Source organism: Cetorhinus maximus, chromosome 21 (assembly GCF_964194155.1).
Source record: "Cetorhinus maximus chromosome 21, sCetMax3.hap1.1, whole genome shotgun sequence".
NCBI classification, from domain to species: Eukaryota; Metazoa; Chordata; class Chondrichthyes; order Lamniformes; family Cetorhinidae; genus Cetorhinus; species Cetorhinus maximus.
The window spans coordinates 35778458-35797610 of record NC_135899.1 but is presented as its reverse complement, the minus strand read 5'-3'; the positions used below and the strand labels follow the sequence as shown (position 1 = coordinate 35797610).

At 44.8% G+C, this 19153-nt stretch overlaps 1 pseudogene; it reads left to right on the top strand.

Annotated features, from left to right (window-relative positions):
- The first annotated feature begins 13950 nt into the window (after window positions 1-13950).
- On the top strand, window positions 13951-15186 carry LOC144695170 (uncharacterized; annotated as a pseudogene).
- Window positions 15187-19153: the final 3967 nt, after the last annotated feature.

Genomic DNA, 19153 nt, shown 5'->3' with positions numbered 1-19153 from the left:
TTCACACAGGGGGAAAACTCTTCAGGTGAGATGTTTGTGACAAGGCTTTCACCCACTCCCCTGATCTCCTGAAGCACCAGAGGATCACACTGGTGAGAAACCATTCAGGTGTGACAAGGCTCTCACACAGTCAGTGTATTTCCTGGTCCATCAATACACTCACATAGCAGGGAAACCCTATCAGTGTGAGTTCTGTAATGAAGCCTTCACACAGTTGTTGGACCTCCTAGAACATCAATGAACCCACACGGGAGACAAACCCTTCCATTGTGACATGTGACAGGATTGTTTCACTTACTCCTCTCTCACCATACACCAACATCTCCACATGGACTTGGAGCCTGGTCACTTGCTTCCATTACACTGAGAGTTGTCTGTGTTGTTTACCCTCCAGTGCTCGCACAGGGGAGCTGTTGTTCCAAAGCACTGTCTGTCTCAGCAGTGTCTGTCTCAAACCTCTCCCGTCATCAGTCCGATTGTTTCAAGAAGGTCAATTTAACCTTTGACCAGGACGCCAAACATCACCAAAAGAAGACATCAATATGTATAGAAGCTCCTGTATAAACTCAGCATCCTTTCAGTGCAACGTCAGGTACAAGTCACTCACTGATTCTCACTCTGACCAAGAAGGCAATCAGCTACTCAGTGGTTAGAAAGGCTTCAGCTTCTGATCTACCAGCACAAGCACCTGGGAAAGGAGCCATTCCTGGGGTAGTAATGGAGGGACTTCTCGCTGCATTCTTCCTATTAAAATACATCACTTCACACTTCTCTGCATTAAATTTCATCTGCCACTTATCTGCCCTTTCCACCAACCTTTTGAAGTTCTTCACCATCCTCCTATTTCCAAGTTTTGTATTGTGTGTAAATGTTGATCTTGTGCCCTGTACACCAAGGTCTTTGTCATTAATATTTATCAGGAAGAGCTGGGGTCCTAACACTAACCCCTGGGGAACTCAACTACAAACCTTCCTCCAGTCTGAAAAACATCCATTAACCATTATTCTGTTTCCTGTCACTCAGCCAACTTTATATCCATGTTGCTATTGTCCCTATTCCATGAGCTCTAACTTTGTTCACAAGTCTGTGTGCAGCACTTTATCAAATGCCTTTTAGAAGTCCATGTACACCACATCAACAACATTACCCTCATCAACCCTCTCTGTTTCTTCATCATTAAACTCAAGCTAATTAGTTAAACACGATTTGCCTTAACAAATTTATGCTGGCTTTCCTTACTTAACTTGCATTTGTCCATGTGATTATTCATTTTGTCCTGAATTATCATTTCTATACATTTCCGCACTTCTGTCGTTAAACCGACTAGCCTTTTGTTGCTGAGCTAGTCTTTACACTTTTTTTGAACAAGGGTGTAACATCATCAATTCTCCAGTACTCTGGCACCACCCATCAATCTACAGAAGGTTGGAAAATTATGGCCAGTAGATCTGCAATTTGAGTTCTCACTTCCTGCAGTATTCTTGGATGAATCACATCTGATCCTGGTGCCTTATCATCTTTAAGTACGGACAGCCAATCCAATTCCTCCACCTTATCAATTTTAAACTTTTCGAGTATCTGAACTGCCTCCTCTTTCACCATGACCTGGGCAGCATTTTCTTCTTTGGTAAAGACAGTTGCAAAGTATTCATGTAATACCTTAGCCATACCCCTTTCCTGAATGCAGAAATCCCCTTTTTTGTCCCTAATTGGCCCCACTCCTCCTTTTACCACCCATTCACTATTTATTTGCTGATAGAAGACTTTTGGATTCCTTTTTATGTTAGCTTCCAGAATCTTCTCATGCTCTCTTTTTCCTTCTCTTTTCAATTCGCATCTGGACTTTCTATATTCAGTCTGGTTCTCTTTTATTTTTATTCATTCATGGGATGTGGGCTTTGCTGGCTGGGCCAGCATTTATTGCCCATTCCTAGCTGCCCTTGAGAAGGTGGTGGTGAGCTGCCTTCTTGAACCGCTGCAGTCCATGTGGTGTGGGTACACCCACAATGCTGTTAGGAAGGGAGTTCCTGGATTTCGACCCGGTGGCAGTGAAGGAACGGTGATATATTTCCAAGTCAGGATGGTGAATGGCTTGGAGGGGAACTACCAGTTGGTGGCATTCCCTTCTATCTGCTGCCCTTGGCCTTCTAGGCGGTAGTGGTCATGGGTTTGGAAGGTGCTGTCAAAGGAGTCTTGGTGAATTCCTCCAGTGCATCTTGTAGATGGTGCACACTGCTGTGCTACTGTGCGTCGGTGGTGGAGGGAGTGAATGTTTGTGGATGTGGTGCCAATCAAGCGGGCTGCTTTGTCCTGGACAGTGTTGAGCTTCTTGAGTGTTGTGGGAGCTGCACCCATCCAGGCAAGTGTATTACATCACACTTCTGATTTGTGCCTTGTAGATGATGGACAGGCTTTGGGGAGTCAGGAGGTGAGCCACATGTTGCAGGATTCCTAGCCTCTGATCTGCTCTGGTAGCCACAGTATTTATATGGCTAGTCCAGTTCAGTTTCTGGTCAATGGTAACCCCCAGGATGTTGATAGTGGGGGATTCAGTGATGGTAATGCTATTGAACTTCAAGGGGCAATGGTTGGATTCCCTCTTGTTGGAGATGGTCATTGCCTGGCACTTGTGTGGCGCTGGTGTTACTTTCCACTTGTCAGCCCAAGCCTGGATATTGTCCAGGCCTTGCTGCATTTGGACATGGACTGCTTCAGTATCTGAGGAGTCACGAATGGTGCTGAACATTGTGCAATCATCAGCAAACATCCCCACTTCTGACCTTATGAAGGAAGAAAGGTCATTGATGAAGCAGCTGAAGATGGTTGGGTCTAGGACACTACCCTGAGGTACTCCTGCAGTGATGTCCTGGAGCTGAGATATCTGACCTCCAACAACCACAATGATATTCCTTTGTGCTAGGTATGACTCCAACCAGCAGAGAGTTTTTCCCCGATACCCATTGACTCCAGTTTTGCTAGGTGTCCTTGATGCCACACTCGGTCAAATGCTGCCTTGATGTCAAAGGCTGTCACTGTCACCTCACCCCAGGAGTTCAGCTCTTTTGTCCATGTTTGAACCAAGGCTGTAATGAGGTCAGGAGCTGAGTGGCCCTGGCGGAACCCAAACTGGGCGTCAGTGAGCAGGTTATTGCTAAGCAAGTGCCGCGTGATAGCATTGTTGATGACCCCATCCACTACTTTACTGATGATCGGGAATAGACTGATGGGGCAGTAATTGGCCGGGTTGGATTTGTCCTGTTTTTTGCGTACAGGACATACCTGGGCAATTTTCCACATAGCCGGGTAGATGCCAGTGTTGTAGCTGTACTGGAACAGCTTGGCTAGGGGTGTGGCAAGTTCTGGAGCATAAGTCTTCAGTACTATTGCCGGAATGTTGTCAGGGCCCATAGCTTTTGCAGCATCCAGTGCCTTCGGCCATTTCTTGACATTACATGGAGTGAATCAAATTGGCTGAAGACTGGCATCTGCGATGCTGGGGACCTCCGGAGGAGGCTGAGATGGATCATCCACTTGGCACTTCTGGCTGAAGATTGTAGTAAATGCTTCAGCCTTATCTTTTGCACTGATGCGCTGGGCTCCCCCATCATTGAGGATGGGGTTATTTGTGGAGCCTCCTCCTCCTGTGAGTTTTTTAATTGTCCACCACCATTCACGACTGGATGTGTCAGGACTGCAGAGCTAAGATCTGATCCGTTGGTTGTGGGATCTCTTAGCTCTATCTATCACTTACTACTTATGCTGTTTGACAGGTAAGTAGTCCTGTGTTATAGCTTCACCAGGTTGACGTCTCATTTTTAGGTATGCCCGGTGCTGCTCCTGGCATGCCCTCCTGCACTCTTCATTTAACCAGGGTTGATTTCCTGGCTTGATGGTCATGGTAGAGTGTAGGATATGCCGGGCCATGAGGTTACAGTTTGTGTTCGAGTAAAATTCTGCTGCTGCTGATGGCCCACAGCGCCTCATGGATGCCCAGTCTTGAGTTGCTAGATCTGTTCGAAATCTATCCCATTTAGCATGGTGGTAGTGCCACACAACATGATGGAGGGTATCCTCAATGTGAGGCAGGACTTCGTCTCCACAATGACTGTGCAGTGGTCACTCCTACTGATACTGTCATGGACAGATGCATCTGTGGCAGGCAGGTTGGTGAGGATGAGGTCAAGTATGTTTTTTCCTCTTTTTGGTTCCCTCACCACCTGTCACAGACCCAGTCTAGCAGTTATGTCATTTAGGACTTGGCCAGCTCAGTCAGTAGTGGTGCCACTGAACTACTCTTGGTGATGGACATTGAAGTCCCCCACCCAGAGCACATTCTGCGCCCTTGCCACCCTCAGTGCTTCCTCCAAGTGGTGTTCAACATGAAAGACATGGAGGAGCACTGATTCATCAACTGAGGGAGGGAAGTACATGGTAACCAGCAGGTTTCCTTGCCCATGTTTGACTTGATGCCATGAGACGTCATGGGGTCTGGATTCGATGTTGAGGACTCCCAATGCAACTCTCTCCCAACTGTATACCACTGTGCTGCCACCTCTGTTGGGCCTGTACTGCCAATGGGACAAGACCTACCCAGGGATGGTGATGGTGGTGTCTGGGACATTATCTATAAGGCACGATTCCGTGAGGATGACTATGTCAGGCTGTTGCTTGACTAGCCTGTGAGACAGCTCTCCCAATTTTGGCATTAGCCCCAAGATGTTAGTAAGGAGGACTTTGTAGGGTCGACAGGGTTGAGGTTGTCATTATCGTTTCCGGTGCCTAGGTTGATGCCAGATGGTCCATTTGCTTTCATTCTTTTTTTGTGACTTTGTAGCGGTTATGTTATAACTGCATGGCTTGCTAGGTCATTTCAGAGGGTATTTAAGAATCAGCCACATTACTGTGGTCAGGAGTGGTGCGTAGGACAGATCAGGTAAGAACAACAGGTTCCCTTCCCTAAAGGGCATTGGTGAACCAGAAGGGTTTTATAACAATCGACAATGGTTCCATGGTCATTGTCAGATTTTTATTGAATTCAAATTCCACCATCTTCAGGATTCGAACCCGGGTCCCCAGAGCATTACCCTGGATCTCTGGATTGCTAGTCCAGCGACAATACCACGATACCATCTGTTGTATTATCCACCTGTTTTCAGTCATAAGCACATTTTTTCTTCTACATTTTAATCTCTGTCTCTTATGTCATCCAGGCAGTTCTCAATTTCTTTGCCCTACCTTGCCACTTTATGGGAATATCTGTTGACTCTGATCTATCTCCTCTTTAAAGGCAGCCCATTATTCAGTTACCGTTTTTCCTGCCAACCTTTGATTCCAATTTATCTGGGTCAGATCCATTCTTACCCCATTGAAGTTGGCTTTCCCCCAGTTAATTATTCTTCCTTTGGATTATTCCTTGTCCTTTTCCATAGTCAACCTAAACCTTATGATACAATGATCACTGTCCCCTAAATGTTCTCCTACTGACACTTGATCCACTTGGACTTCTCATTCCCAAGAACCAGATCCAGAAATGCCTCCTTTCTCATGAAACTGGAATCATACTGCAATGGAAAATTCTCCTGAACACACTCTAGGAACATTTTCCTCTCTCTGCTCTTTGCACCACCACTATCCCTGTCAATATTCAGACAATGAAAGTCTCCCATTATAGCTAACCTATAATTCTTGCACCTCTCTGAAATTTTCTTGCAAATTTGTTCCTCTACATCTTTCACACTAGATTGTTGCCTATAGACCACACTGAGCAATGTAATGCACCTTTTTTGTTCCTTACCTCAAGCCAAATAGATTCTGTCCTTGACCCTCTGGGACATCCTCTCTCTCTTTCTAGCATTTCAATGTTCTGCTTAATCAATACTGCCACCCCTCCTTTCCTTCCTTTCTTCTCTTTCCTGAACACCTTGTATCCAGGAATATTTAATGCCCAGTCCCACCCTCCTTTGAGCCACAATATCATATTTCCACTTGGCAATCTGCGCCGGCAACTCACCAATCTTATTTAATACAATCCGCACATTCACATAGACTTTGTTCCTTTCCCCCTAATGCTGACCTCACCTAATAACATACTATTTCCTACTCTAGTGCTATCTGTCTCTCCCAATACTCTGTATACCTTGGCATTCCTCTCTAATCTGACCTCCTGGTTCCCATTCCCCTGCCAAGTTAGATTAAACCTTCCCCTATACGACCAGCAAACCACCCGCAAAGAAATTCATCAGGGCTCTGTTTAGGTGTAACCCGCCTGGTCTGTACAGGTCCCACCTCCCCCAGAACTGATCCCAATGACCCAGGAATCTAAAGCCCTCCATCCTGCCCTTTCTCTCCAGCCACACGTTCATCTGCTTTATCCTCCTATTTCCATACTCACTTGCGTGTGATATCAGGAGAAATCTGGAGATAGGTCCCGCTCGCTGATTTCTTACCAAGCTCTCTAAATTCTGATTGCAGGACCACATCCCTCTTTCTATCTATGTCATTGGTACCGATGTGGACCACAACCCCTGGCTGTTCACCCTCCCCTCCCCTCAGGGTACTCTGCAGCTGCTCAGGAACATCCTTGACCCTGGAATCAGGGAGGCATCCTGGATTCACGTCTGCAGCTGCAGAAATGCCTGTCTGTTCTCCTATCTATCGAATCTCCTATCACTATTGTTCTTTCAGTCTTCTTTGTGCCCCCTGTACAGCTGATCCAGCTGTGGAGCCATGGATTTGGCCCTGGCTGCACTCCCCAGATCAATCATCACTTTCATCAGTATTCAGGACTGAATACTGGTTGGACAGTGAGATACACTCAGGGACTCCTGCTTTCCTGTCACTTCCTGACATCTTCCCTGAAAATCCTAGCTCGGATTTTAATGCTAAGCCCCCACTGCTGGTAAAGTGATCCAGCTCTCAGGAGTGGGTATGGGTACGGACCCTGCTTTAGTTGGTGATTTTCAAATGATTTGTTATTTTGGTTAATTCAAAGTTTGGTGTAAACTGACTATTGTGTTGTTTGTCTGATGTTTTACCAATCTTCTGTTTTGATTTATAACTCACAATAAATTCACTTGTTTAGCCTCTCCCAAACTACCTGATTTATCAGCATGGTGTGTTCCTATTCACTGAAACACTCAGGAGCCTACAGTAAGAGTCCTGTACACAATATATTGGTCAATGTCACTGTGGGCTGGTATACTTTCTCCATTAGCGGATTTATAATTCCCGGTTCACAGGAAGCAGAACGTTCCCTGAGAAAGAAAGAAACACTTGCATTTATATATCAACTTTCACAAATTTGGCGCTGAAAGCACTTAACAGCCAATTAAGTTCTTACTGATGGGTGGTCACTGTTATAATTTAGCAAAAGTGGCAGCCAATTTATGCACAGGAAGCTCCCACAAACAGCAATGTGATAATGACCAGATAATCTGTTTTTTTGACATTGACTCTGGGATCCATATTGATCAGGACATCAGGGATAACTCACCTGCTTTTCTACAACATAGTGTCATGAGATATTTTACATTCTCCTGAGAGGACAGATCCAACTGGCTCCACAGGAACCAAGTGAAAGAACCTCATTTTGAATTTGTAAGGTGAAAATGCTTTGCTTGGTGTTTGGTTAAGTCTATGGGTTGCTGTTAGTTTGGGAATTTGTTAAAAGTTATGATAGTGGTAATTTGTAGCCATGTGTATATATATTTTAACCTGTGGAAATTAATAAAATGTTTCCTTTAGTTTGATGTAAACTCAGGAACTGGTGGTCTGATTCCTACATTTTGAGTTGCATCTCAAACATAACACTTAAAATTATAGGTTATGACAGTTGTTCAAAGTTTCCCTCTGGGGTTTTTAAATAACTCCGCTTTACCAACTACATCAGTCATAACAATTGCAGCTGCAAGCCTCCAACTGGCTCCATGGGAACCAAAGTGAAAATAACCTCATTTTGAATTCATAAGGTGAAAATGCTTTGCCTGGTGTTTGGTTAAGTCTATGGTTATTGTGATCAATTTAGCTGATCTGAGAGATGGTACCTCTGACATGCAGCACTCCTTCAGTACTGCACTGGAGTGTGAGCCTCAGTGCTCGTCTCTGGAGTGAGACTTGAACCCACAACCTTCTGACTCAGAGACGAGAGTGCTAACTAAGCCACGGCTGACAATAGCTTATAATATTTCTGTTGTATTAGATTCAGTTTCGAAGCGGTTAAGTCCCAAGGCTGTGGACAGATGCTTTTCCCCTGTAAACTGGCAGCCTGAAAGTTTGATTTGATTTAAAGTGATAACTAGTTAGAGCTGCAGATGTCAGTGTTGTCTTTGTGCCTGGGTTCCTGAAGCTGTGGAAGGTGGTAAAGTACCTGGTGTCAGCTGGAATGGACATTTTAAGGGATTGTCTTCAATCAGTACTGCTGATTAACTATTCTGCTTTCATTCACTCATGAAAGTTCTGTTGTTTAGGCACAGTTATAACTGTCAGGAATAAAACTCTAGGAATAACCCACTCTTCCCAGGAAAGTTGTGTTAATTTTAGTGAGGTTTTTGAGCTTGTTTTCAAATCCCTCCATGGCCTCTCCCCTTCCTATCTCTTTAATTTCTTCCACCCCTCAGTCCTGCACTGGAGTGTCAGCCATGATTGGTCCTGGAGTGGGACTTGAACCCACAAACCTCCGATTCTGCTCTCTCTAAGGTAGGTGTAAAATATCCCATGGCACTGATTTGAAGAAGAACAAGGGAGTTATCCTTGGAGTCCTGACCAACATTAATCCCTCAATGAACACTATTAAAAACAGATTATCTGGTCGTTATCACATTGCTGTTTATGGGAACTTGCTGTGTGCACATTGACTGCCACATTTCCTACAACAGTGACCACACGTAAAAGAAAATGATTTCTGTGAAGCACTTTGGGACATCTGGTGGTCGTGAAAGGCTCTATATAAACGCAAGTCTTTCTTTTTTTCTGAGGAGGCTACAGAGATAGGGTGGTGCGAGGTCTTGGAGGGATTTGAAAAGACAGGAAACATCCAGATCCCAACACACAGACAGAACTGACCATTCACAGTCCACAGGATAATAACCAGCTCCCAACACACACACACAGAACTCAACAATAGGAAATCAGTAAGAATCCTCAGACACTCTGCACCTCCCAGATAATTACACCTCACCTTCTCATATTCAGTAATGACCCATCAACAAAACTCAGCCTGTAAATCAGAAGGGAAACGGTAATGATTGTAAGTTAAACCATTTCTTGCTGTTATGGGGATCGTGTGACTGTATAGACCAATCAGCGCTAAGCGTGGGGAATCTTAGGGGTAGAGTTTTTTAGCCTGGATTTTGGAAAAAGCATGTAGCCTCATCTGAAGTCTGTTCATAAGTTCACAGTTTCTTACAAGAAACCCCTCCTGCACTCTCTAAGTTTATTACAACTGGTGACGAGGATAAAAAGTGCTAACGCAGCACCTTGCCTTCTGATGGTGAGTATTCCAATATTTTAAGGGGAGAAAAGAAAAGTATACCCACCAGCAATGTCTCACTTCGGTAGAATTGACCCGTTCAAGTCATCCTTCGAGGACTGGAATTAATACGTTCAGCGATTAGGTTTCTACTTTGTAGCTAATGAAATAACGACGGAGGAGAAACAGAAGGCAATTCTCCTCAGTGTCTGTGGGAGCAAAACCTATAGTTTAATCTGTAGCTTGAAGGCTCTGAATGTGCCAAATTCCAGATCCTTCACCAAGCTGGTCAACCTCGTGAAAGGACATTTTCAGCCTAAACCCTCAGTGATCATGCAAAGATTCAAGTTTAATTCTCGAACAAGGGTCCCCAGTGAGTCAATCGCAACGTACACCATGAAGTTAAAAATTAACGGAGCACTGTGACTTCGGTGATACTTTAAACAACATGTTGTGTGATCAGTTGTTTTGCGGCATAAACGACACCATTCAGCGCCGTTTGCTTGCAGAAGTTGAGATAGAAAGCGCGCTATGGAGATACGCTAGAAATGGAGAGTGCTGAGAGGGACTCACCGGCTCTGCAGAGCGTGCAACATGGCGCCATTATGCAGCAAAGGTGGGAACCTGCCACCGGGCGTGGCGCAAAGATCAGAGAGGCTACAGTGAAGTGGGACACGCTCCCTACCACTAGAAAAATAAAAAGAAATGCTGGAAGCAGCTCACCAGTAACCCAGAAGTTAAAGTGATACCGTTGCTGGGGATATCATGCACTCCAAGTCTATAGATTTAAAGAGGCAGAAAGCCACATTACTGCCACAAACAGTGCAGAGCTCGATCAAGGCAGCCATTCAGACATCAGGTCAAGTTAAATGAAGTGCACAATATAGAAAAGTCAGAAGTTACTGAGGCTGACGTTTATTCCCTGCTGAAGGTGGAAGGAACTCAAACAAAACTGGTGAGGAATTTTTCAGGTCAAGACAAGACGAAATCCTGAGTTGACAAGGGAATATGATGGTGTCATTTGGAATGAGATAGAAGAACTAAAGGACCTTCACAGGAAGCAAGGATCCCTCAGGTCAGAGTTAGTTCTACAAGAAAATGATGGAAAGAGGCTGAACGAATGCAGAGCCACTCTGAACCAACTGAAGAAATAGTTGGAAGGGAAAAACCAACAACGTTCAATGTTCCAAGAGGAAGCTAAAAGATACAAACAAGAGACAGAAGAACTGCAGAATCAGTTGATGGAGACAAAAGAGGCATTAGAAGGAAAAATCATGGAACTTTCCAAAATGCAAATGGGTAACTTAACACCCGAACTGAACCAAGTTAATATTTCACCAGAGAGAAAATTGGCCGATGTGAAATCAGAATGAAGGATGAGACAAAACCCTGTGGCAAACACAAAAAAAAGGCAGAAATCAAAGCTGAAAAGCCAGTTGGATATGTGTCTAGAACCCTTTTCTGCAGCCGAGAAAGGTTACTCGCAAATTGAAAGAGATGGTCTTTAATTTTGTTGGTATACAGGTACACTTTTATGCTCCGTCTGGGTGTGCATATAGCAAATGCAGACGCCTCAATCGTCTCTCCCTTTGCCCGACAGTATTATACATGTTCCAGTACCTCAAGAGGTAATACTTGCATTAAATTTCCTGGACTCCTGCCCAGACTGCACGAGGCAGATAAAGAATTGGACAAATCGGGATCTAATTTTAGCAAGAGTCAGTGAACAAGTGTTACAAGGATGGTCAAATGCACAAGTTGCTGAAGAATTGTAACCATTCTTTGTACGTAGATCCGAACTGAGTTGGCAAGATGGTATCTTATTATGGGGAGCAAGAGTCATCATCCCTGTGCAAGGAAGAGAAATATTATTAGAAGAACTTCATAGTGCACATCCTGGTATTGAGAAAATGAAGATGTTCGCGCAAAGTTATATCTGGTGACCAGGTATAGACAGTGACATAGAAAAAATGGCGAAACACTGTCTCCATTGTCAGCAACAGCAGAAGTTTCCCGTTTCAGTTCCACTGCATCCGTGGGAGTGGCCTGGTCGACCCTGGGTTAGACTACATATAGACTATGTAAGTCCATTTCTAGATACCATGTTTCTCATGATTATCGACACACATTCCAAATGGATGGATGTGTTTGAAGTGAGATCACTGTCTGCAACATTGAAAAACTGCGACAGGGTTTCATTGTTCATGGTTTACCTGAAGTTATTGTGTCAGACAATGGTATAGCTTTCACTAGCACTGAATTCCAAAGATTCGTGAACCTAAATGGGATTAAACACATCAGAACAGCACAGTACCATTCCTCATCTAATGGCTTAGCAGAAAGAGCGGTACAAACCTTTAAAACAGGCATGAAGAAACTAACAGAGGGAACATTAGAGACACGAATTTCAAGATTCTTGTTCAGCTATCGCACAACTCCTCATGTGATCACTGATTTAACACCATCAGAATTGTTAATGAAGCGCCGACTTGGTATGAGATTGAGTCTAGTATTCCCTAATTTAGAGGAGAAGGTGGAGAGGAACCAGGGGAATCAGAAAGTAAATCATGATGTTCACAGTAAAGGGCGAGAGTTTACTGTGGGAGAGACAGTTTTTGTACAAAATTTTTCAACTGGACTGAGAGGGAGTCCCTGGTACAATCATCTCTGAAACAGGACCATTATCTTATCAGGTAGAAATGGAAAACAGGAATGTTCGGAAACATGTGGATCATCTCAGAAGTGGAGAAACTCTCCAACAACCAGTTAATCCACCTGAAATCGAAATCGAAACTTTGACACCTGAGGTGTCAGATCGACAAAGAATTGACATACCTGATGTCTCTGCCGAAGTAAATAATTCTGAACTCTTAGTGTCTGGGGATGTCCCTGAAGCAGCAGTTCCTGTGCAAGTTGATCCAATGAAAGAACTTCTGATTGTAGAGTTGTGTTCCCCACCCGAATCCGAAAACATCCTCAAAAACTAAATTTTTAATGCCATGAACTGTATATAATTGTATATAATCTGGGTTAAGATGTTTTGTAAATAAGAGGGCAAAACAAATGTAAAGGGGAGGAATGTAATGATTGTGTTAGACCAATTCTTAATGTTATGGGGGTGATGTGACTGTATAGGACATTCAGCCCTAAGCACGGGGAATCTTAGGGGTGGAGCTTTTTAGCCTGCGTTTTGGAACAAGCATGTTGCCTCATCTGACATCTGTTAATAAAGTTTACTGTTAATAAAGTGTGTTGGGGAGTGACTCTGACTTGGGGATTTCGGGTATGTCTTGGGTAGTGACAGCCGGATTTGGGGAGTGACTTTGGCAGTATCTCTGTGCTCTGGATTCACTCTGTGCTCAGAGAGTAACACTATGCTTCGGGAGTGACTGTGACTTGAGATTGACTCCAGGGTGACCAAATCTGAGAAAATCAAATAAGGGACATTTAGACCAAGGTACCTGGGGAATCGGCAGGAGGAGGGGTTGCTGCTTTGAGCAGGATTTGCAGTGAAGATAAGGAGGCAGAAGCAGTGAGAGCGGGAGGGAGTGGTGAGACTGGGGGTTGCTCTTTGACAAAAGGAAGAGCCGCCCAACATCCAACCTACTTTCTGATGAAAGGTCATCTTGAGCTGAAATGTTAACTCTCTTTCAGTGTGGGATGTGTAGCCTCAGATGACTTTGACAGCAGATCAGAAGAGGAAGTGAACAATGTCACCTGTTATCGACACTCTCCCTCCTTCTCTCTTTCTTGCCCTGAGAGGCCTCCTTCTCCCCCCAGTGCTCCCTCTCCTTCCTTAGTATCTCGCTCTGTTCCTCCCTCTCTCTCTCTCTCCCTTCCCCTCTCCAAATACCTTCCCCCCACCTCTACCCCCTACCCCCCTCACTCTCTTTCTCTCTCTAAATCTCTTACCTTTCTTTAATAGGAGGGTTGTTGTAATTGGGAGAGGGGTAGGGCTGGGCAGGGGTCTGGTTATTTATCTATAATCTCTGAAAAACCCACCTCAGTGCATCCTCGCCAGTCACTGCCAGAAACAACCCCTCCCCCCTCAATAAAAACACACAACTCAAAAAGAATTTTAACAAAGGAGAGGGAGTTGGAGGAAATTATGTTCCCTTTTCCTGTTTTACAGAAGGATTGCACCGTACTACACCAGAGAATAGAGAGAGGATAGACACCGCAGACAGATCCTGACTATCACCCAAGGAACAACTGCACAACTGTGGGAAGACATCCAGTCCCTTCACAGCATTGCTCAACACAGAGAAGGTTGGGCAGTGAAACCATCATCTGGAAATCGGTCGGGTCAGGGGAGCTTTGACAGATCATCAGATCTGAAACTGGTCAGTGGTGTGGAACCTTCTGTCAGAACCAACCTTTCCGAAGGTTCGGCTGTGGGCGATCGGTCAGGGTGAGGCTGGGAAGAAGTGAGAGTGGGCTCCAAGTGCATTCTGTTGTACCACGTGTAACACAAGGGCAGCTTCATGGAAGAGAAACCCTTCAAGTGTGAGGTCTGTGACAAATCATTCTCACACTCATCGAACCTCCTGGTACATCAGAGGATCCAAGCAGGGGAGAAACCCTTCAAGTGTGAGGTTTGCGTTAAAGCTTTTGTGACATCGACAAGCCTCCTGAGACACCAAAGTATTCACACAGGGGAGAAGCCGTTCAGGTGTGAGGTTTGTGAGAAGGCTTTCACCCACTCCTCTGATCTCCTGAGGCACCAGAGGATCCACACAGGTGAGAAACCCTTCAAGTGTGAGGTGTGTGACCGAGCCTTCACATGGTCATCAAATCTTGTGCAACACCGATGCATTCACACTGGGGAGAGACTGTTCAAGTGTGAAGTGTGTAACAAGAACTTTGCACAATCATCAGCCCTGGTGGATCACCGGTGCATTCACACCAGTGAGAAACCATTCATATGTGAGGTGTGCAACAAATCATTCTTGCACTCATCTCACTTTCGCATTCACCAATGCATTCACACTGGGGAGAAACCATTCAGTTGTGAGGTGTGTAACAAAGCCTTCACAAACTCATTGACGCTTCTGATGCACCAGAAGATCCAAACAGGGGAGAAACCCTTCAGGTGTGAGGTTTGTGAGAAAGCTTTCAGCCACTCCTCTGCCCTCCTGATGCACCAGAGGATCCACACATGGGAGAAACCCTTCAGGTGTGAACTGTGTAACCGAGCCTTCACATATTCATTGACGCTTGTGAAGTACCAACGTATCCACACAGGGGAGAAGCCGTTCATTTGTGATGTGTGTAATGAAGGCTTTGCACGATCATCAGGCGTGGTGAATCACTGACGTGTTCACACAGGGGAGAAACCATACATGTGCAAGATGTGCAACAAATTGTTCTCACAGTCATTGACCCTCCACGAATACCAATGTATTCACACAGGGGAGACGTGCATGTAAGGTGTGCGACAAATCATTCTCGCACTCATCTCACTTTCACATACACCACTGCATTCACACAGGGGAGAAACCATTCATGTGCGAGGTGTGTGACAAATCCTTCTCATGGTCATTGACCCTCCACAGGCACCAATTCATTCACACAGGGAAAACAACGTTCAAATGTAAAGTGTGTGACAAAGTATATACAAACTCATCAAAGCTCCTGTTGTATCAGAGGATCCACACGGGGGAGTAATCCTTCAAGTGTCTGATTGGAATAAAGTTTTTCTGAACAAAACTCCTGGGATACCAACAGATTCACACTGGTGAGAAACCATTCAGGTTTGAGGTGTGTGGCAAGGCTTTCACCCTGTCAGTGTATCTCCTGGTCCATCAATACACTCACACAGGGGAGAAATCCAATTGGTGTTAGTTCTGTAATAAAGCCTTCATTCAGTTGTTGGACCTTCTGGAACATCAGCGAGATTGAACACCATCGGGGCCACAGGCTTTGTTGTTTTTCATCTGTTTGATTGTTTGTTGCAGCTCTCCCATTGATGGGGACTCACCCATGGATTCTACCAAAGGCACTGGGGGATAGACTGGAGGGTATCAGCTTCCACTGTGGATTCATGGTTGAGGAGTTGTTCAAAATGTTCTTCCCAGCGTTAACAGATGGCATTGTCATCATTAAGAAGAGAAACACCATCCTGTGAATGAAGGGGATTTTGTCCACTTGACCTCAGTCTACAGATGGCCCTGATAACTTGGAAAAAGATTGACATGTCATGATGATCAGTGTATTATTGGAGCTTTTGGGCTTTCTCTTCACATCACATGTCTTTTACCTTCCGGATTTGACTTTGATCCCACTGTTTGGCAATTCAGTTGGATGTGTGAAGATTTTCCAAATTGGGCGTGAGCTGCACCTGGAATTCCTCTCTTCGGTCGGGCTGTTTTAGGGCTGAGACATTGAACTTCTTCCTCTTGGGCTTTTGGGCCTTGTAATGTCTTGGCGCTGGGTGGATGTTCATCACCAATCGAACAAGTCAATGATCTGTCCAGCAGATATCAGTCCCCTACATAGATCGAGTGATACAGACATCACTTCAAACTCAGATTTGGCTTTAGATCTTCCAGAGGAACCTCCAACATGGTCTTTGCTGCCAAACAAATCCAAAAAGACATTGTGCATAACACCAGGAACTCTTCATTACATTCATCGACGTGATCAAAGCATTTGACTCAGTAAATCACGAGGCTCCGTGGATTGTGCTCCAATGATTTGGATGTCCAAGAAACTTCATCACAATCCTGCAATTGCTTCATAATGATATGACTGCAACTGTCTTGAGTGGGAGATCTGAAACAGAAGCCTTCAAAATCCAGACTGGTGCCAAGCAAGGCTGCGTGATAGCCCCATTCTATTTACAATCTACCTGACATTGGCTATTCACCTCATCAAAGATCAACTGCCCTCTGGTGTCAGTATTAAATACCATCTAGATGGGAAACTCATTTACCTCAGTCACCTCCATGCCAAAACTAAACTGACCACTATAGATACACATGATCTACAGTTCGCAGATGACTGCAGTGCCGTCGTCCACTCTGTAACAGATTTACAAACCTCTCTCAATCTCTTCAATTCTGCATCTGTTTGTATGATGGAAAACGAGCTCCATCCTGTGTCACTGAAGTCCAGTGTCATTTCTGACAATCGGAATTTGAGCCAGATCTCAGGAGTGGTTAATGGGGTAGAACTGGACCCTGCTTTAGTTGGTGATGTGAATTATAGACAGATCCTCTTCAGGTGACGGGTGTTTAACTAATACAATGGGGAATGTTTGTACTCTACTGTCTGGGAGGACTACTATCCTGAGTATGGTGAGGGAGTGGGAGTAAGTCTCTACAGACCTGAGTTCCCTCAGCCCATCATACCTCGATGTAATAACGGTGTGATATGTTCATCCTGTACTCTTCCAAGACTCATTTCATGTTCTGGGAAAGATCGTGAGTGATTTTCAAATACCTTGTTATTTTAGTTAACTCAAAGTTTGGTGTAAGCCGAATATGTTGTTATAGTTTATCTGCTGTTCTATCCATCTTCTGTATATAATTAAAACACACAATACATTTTTTTCTGAGCTTAACTCTAGCTACCTGATTTGTCAGCATGGTGTGTTCCTATTCACTGAAACACTCAGGAGCCTACAGTAAGAGTCCTGTACACAACATACTGGTGAATGTCACTGTTGGCTGGTATACTTTCTCCATCAATGGGGTTTATAATTTCCAGCTCACAGGAGGGAAATATTTCCCTGAAGAAGAAAGGCTTGCATTTATATATCAACTTTCACAAACCCGCGTTGTCTAAAAACACTTAGACCTAAGTTCTCTGTTAGACAAGGGAGTCATGAGTTATGGGGGGTAGATATGAAAGTGGTGCTGAGACCATAACCAGATCAACCATGATCTTTTCGAATGGGGGAGCGGGCTCGAGGGCCTTCCCCTGATCCTAAGTCCTATGTTCCTAGAGAATGATGACAACAATCATCGTTACATTATTATCTCAATAATATTGCATGGAGTTTCTGATTTGTTTTTTCATTTATTGTAGAGTTTAAAATGGTGAATTTCTCTCTATCCCTCTCATCTTTATCATACTGGATGAACAGAGAGAAAGGTGGAGGAGAGAGGAAGAGTAAGGGAGATACAGGATGTGGGGATAACAAAATGAAAGTGGAATGACAGGAAAAGTAGACAGAGGAGGAGAAGGAAAGAGGAGCAATAGGAGAAGATGTTTGGAGGAGAGTAAATGACTTCACAGAGTAAATGACTTCATTAAATTTAATACAACACTCAGGGAGCAGCAGCAGAGGTCATTGGAGTTTTATGGAATAGCTGCTTCCCCAAGATGCTGGGAGTGATTGATAACACTCACGTGACATTGAAGGTCACCCGAGGAGACTCACAGAGCTACCTGAACAGAAAGCAATCCCCCTCCTTCATGTAGTGTGTAATGTCCGACTGAGAATACTCCATATGAACATCACTCACACTGGATCATCCCACAATGCTTTCATTGTCAGGAACTCGGACATCACACCCATATTCGGGGAAGGGGAGTGACCTGATGGTCAGCTGATTAGGGACAAGGTCCATCCCTTCCTTCCGGGGCTGATGCCACCATTTCATACACCACACACTGAGGAGGAGGTGTTGTTTACTGATGCTCATATCTCTCTGAGGCAGCTCACAGACAGAAGCTGGTGGGATGTTGAAGAACTGTTTCAGGTATTGGCTACAGGGGTGGATCACAGTATTCCCCAGAGAGAGAGAATGGTCACATTCATCCTCGTGTACTGCACACTGAACAATATCACTCTCAAACAAGGTCCAGACTGGGACAGTCTAGGAGAGGAACCAGGACAGGTGAATGGACAGGGACATCCCGGGAGGGGTGAATGGACTAGGACATCCCGGGAGAGGTGAATGGCCTGGGACATCCCAGGAAAGGAACTCGATGAGGTGAATGTTGATCCCAGAAATTTGAGCTGAGGGGAGCTGAACCTCCACAGGAGGTGACCCCTGGACAGGGCAGGGCTGTCAGATATCACCTCATGGAGCATCTACTCAGGTATTGAGCCTCGACTCACTCCTGAGTCACAGTAACTCCCCAAACCACTGAGTCACTCCCCAAGCACTGGGTCAGGTTCTTCTGTCCCCCTTTCCTGTGCCCCTCCCTCCTGTGTTCCTCTCTCCTGTGCATGTGCTGATCCCACCACTGCACATCATCACTGCCTTGGATGCTGTGGGTCTTCCTCTTCTGATCTGCTGTCAAACACATCCGAGGCTACACATCCCACACTGATGTTGTCAGTTTGAAAGTCTCTGAGGGTGAAGAATGTTATTCCCACACTAGAAATCTCTGTCAAACATTTACCGGGGGAACTGAGACAGCAGCTGCAATAAGTGAGGTTTTATTCAGATGGGACAATGACAAGTTTAAATCCCCACCTGATCTGCTGCTCAAAGTCACCTCCGTTTCTCCGGTCACTTTCCCAAACTTCAGGAAATTCATGTTACTCCAGAAATATTTGGATTGGCTGTGAGAGACGTCAATCAGAGAGCCCCACCCACTCTACCCATTCCCTCCCCTTCCTGTTCCACAGCTGCTTCACTTCCTGTAGGGACTCAAAACCAACTCAGGACATGGTGAGTGAACGAACACAATTTATAATAATTACATCACATAATATCCACACTAATCTTC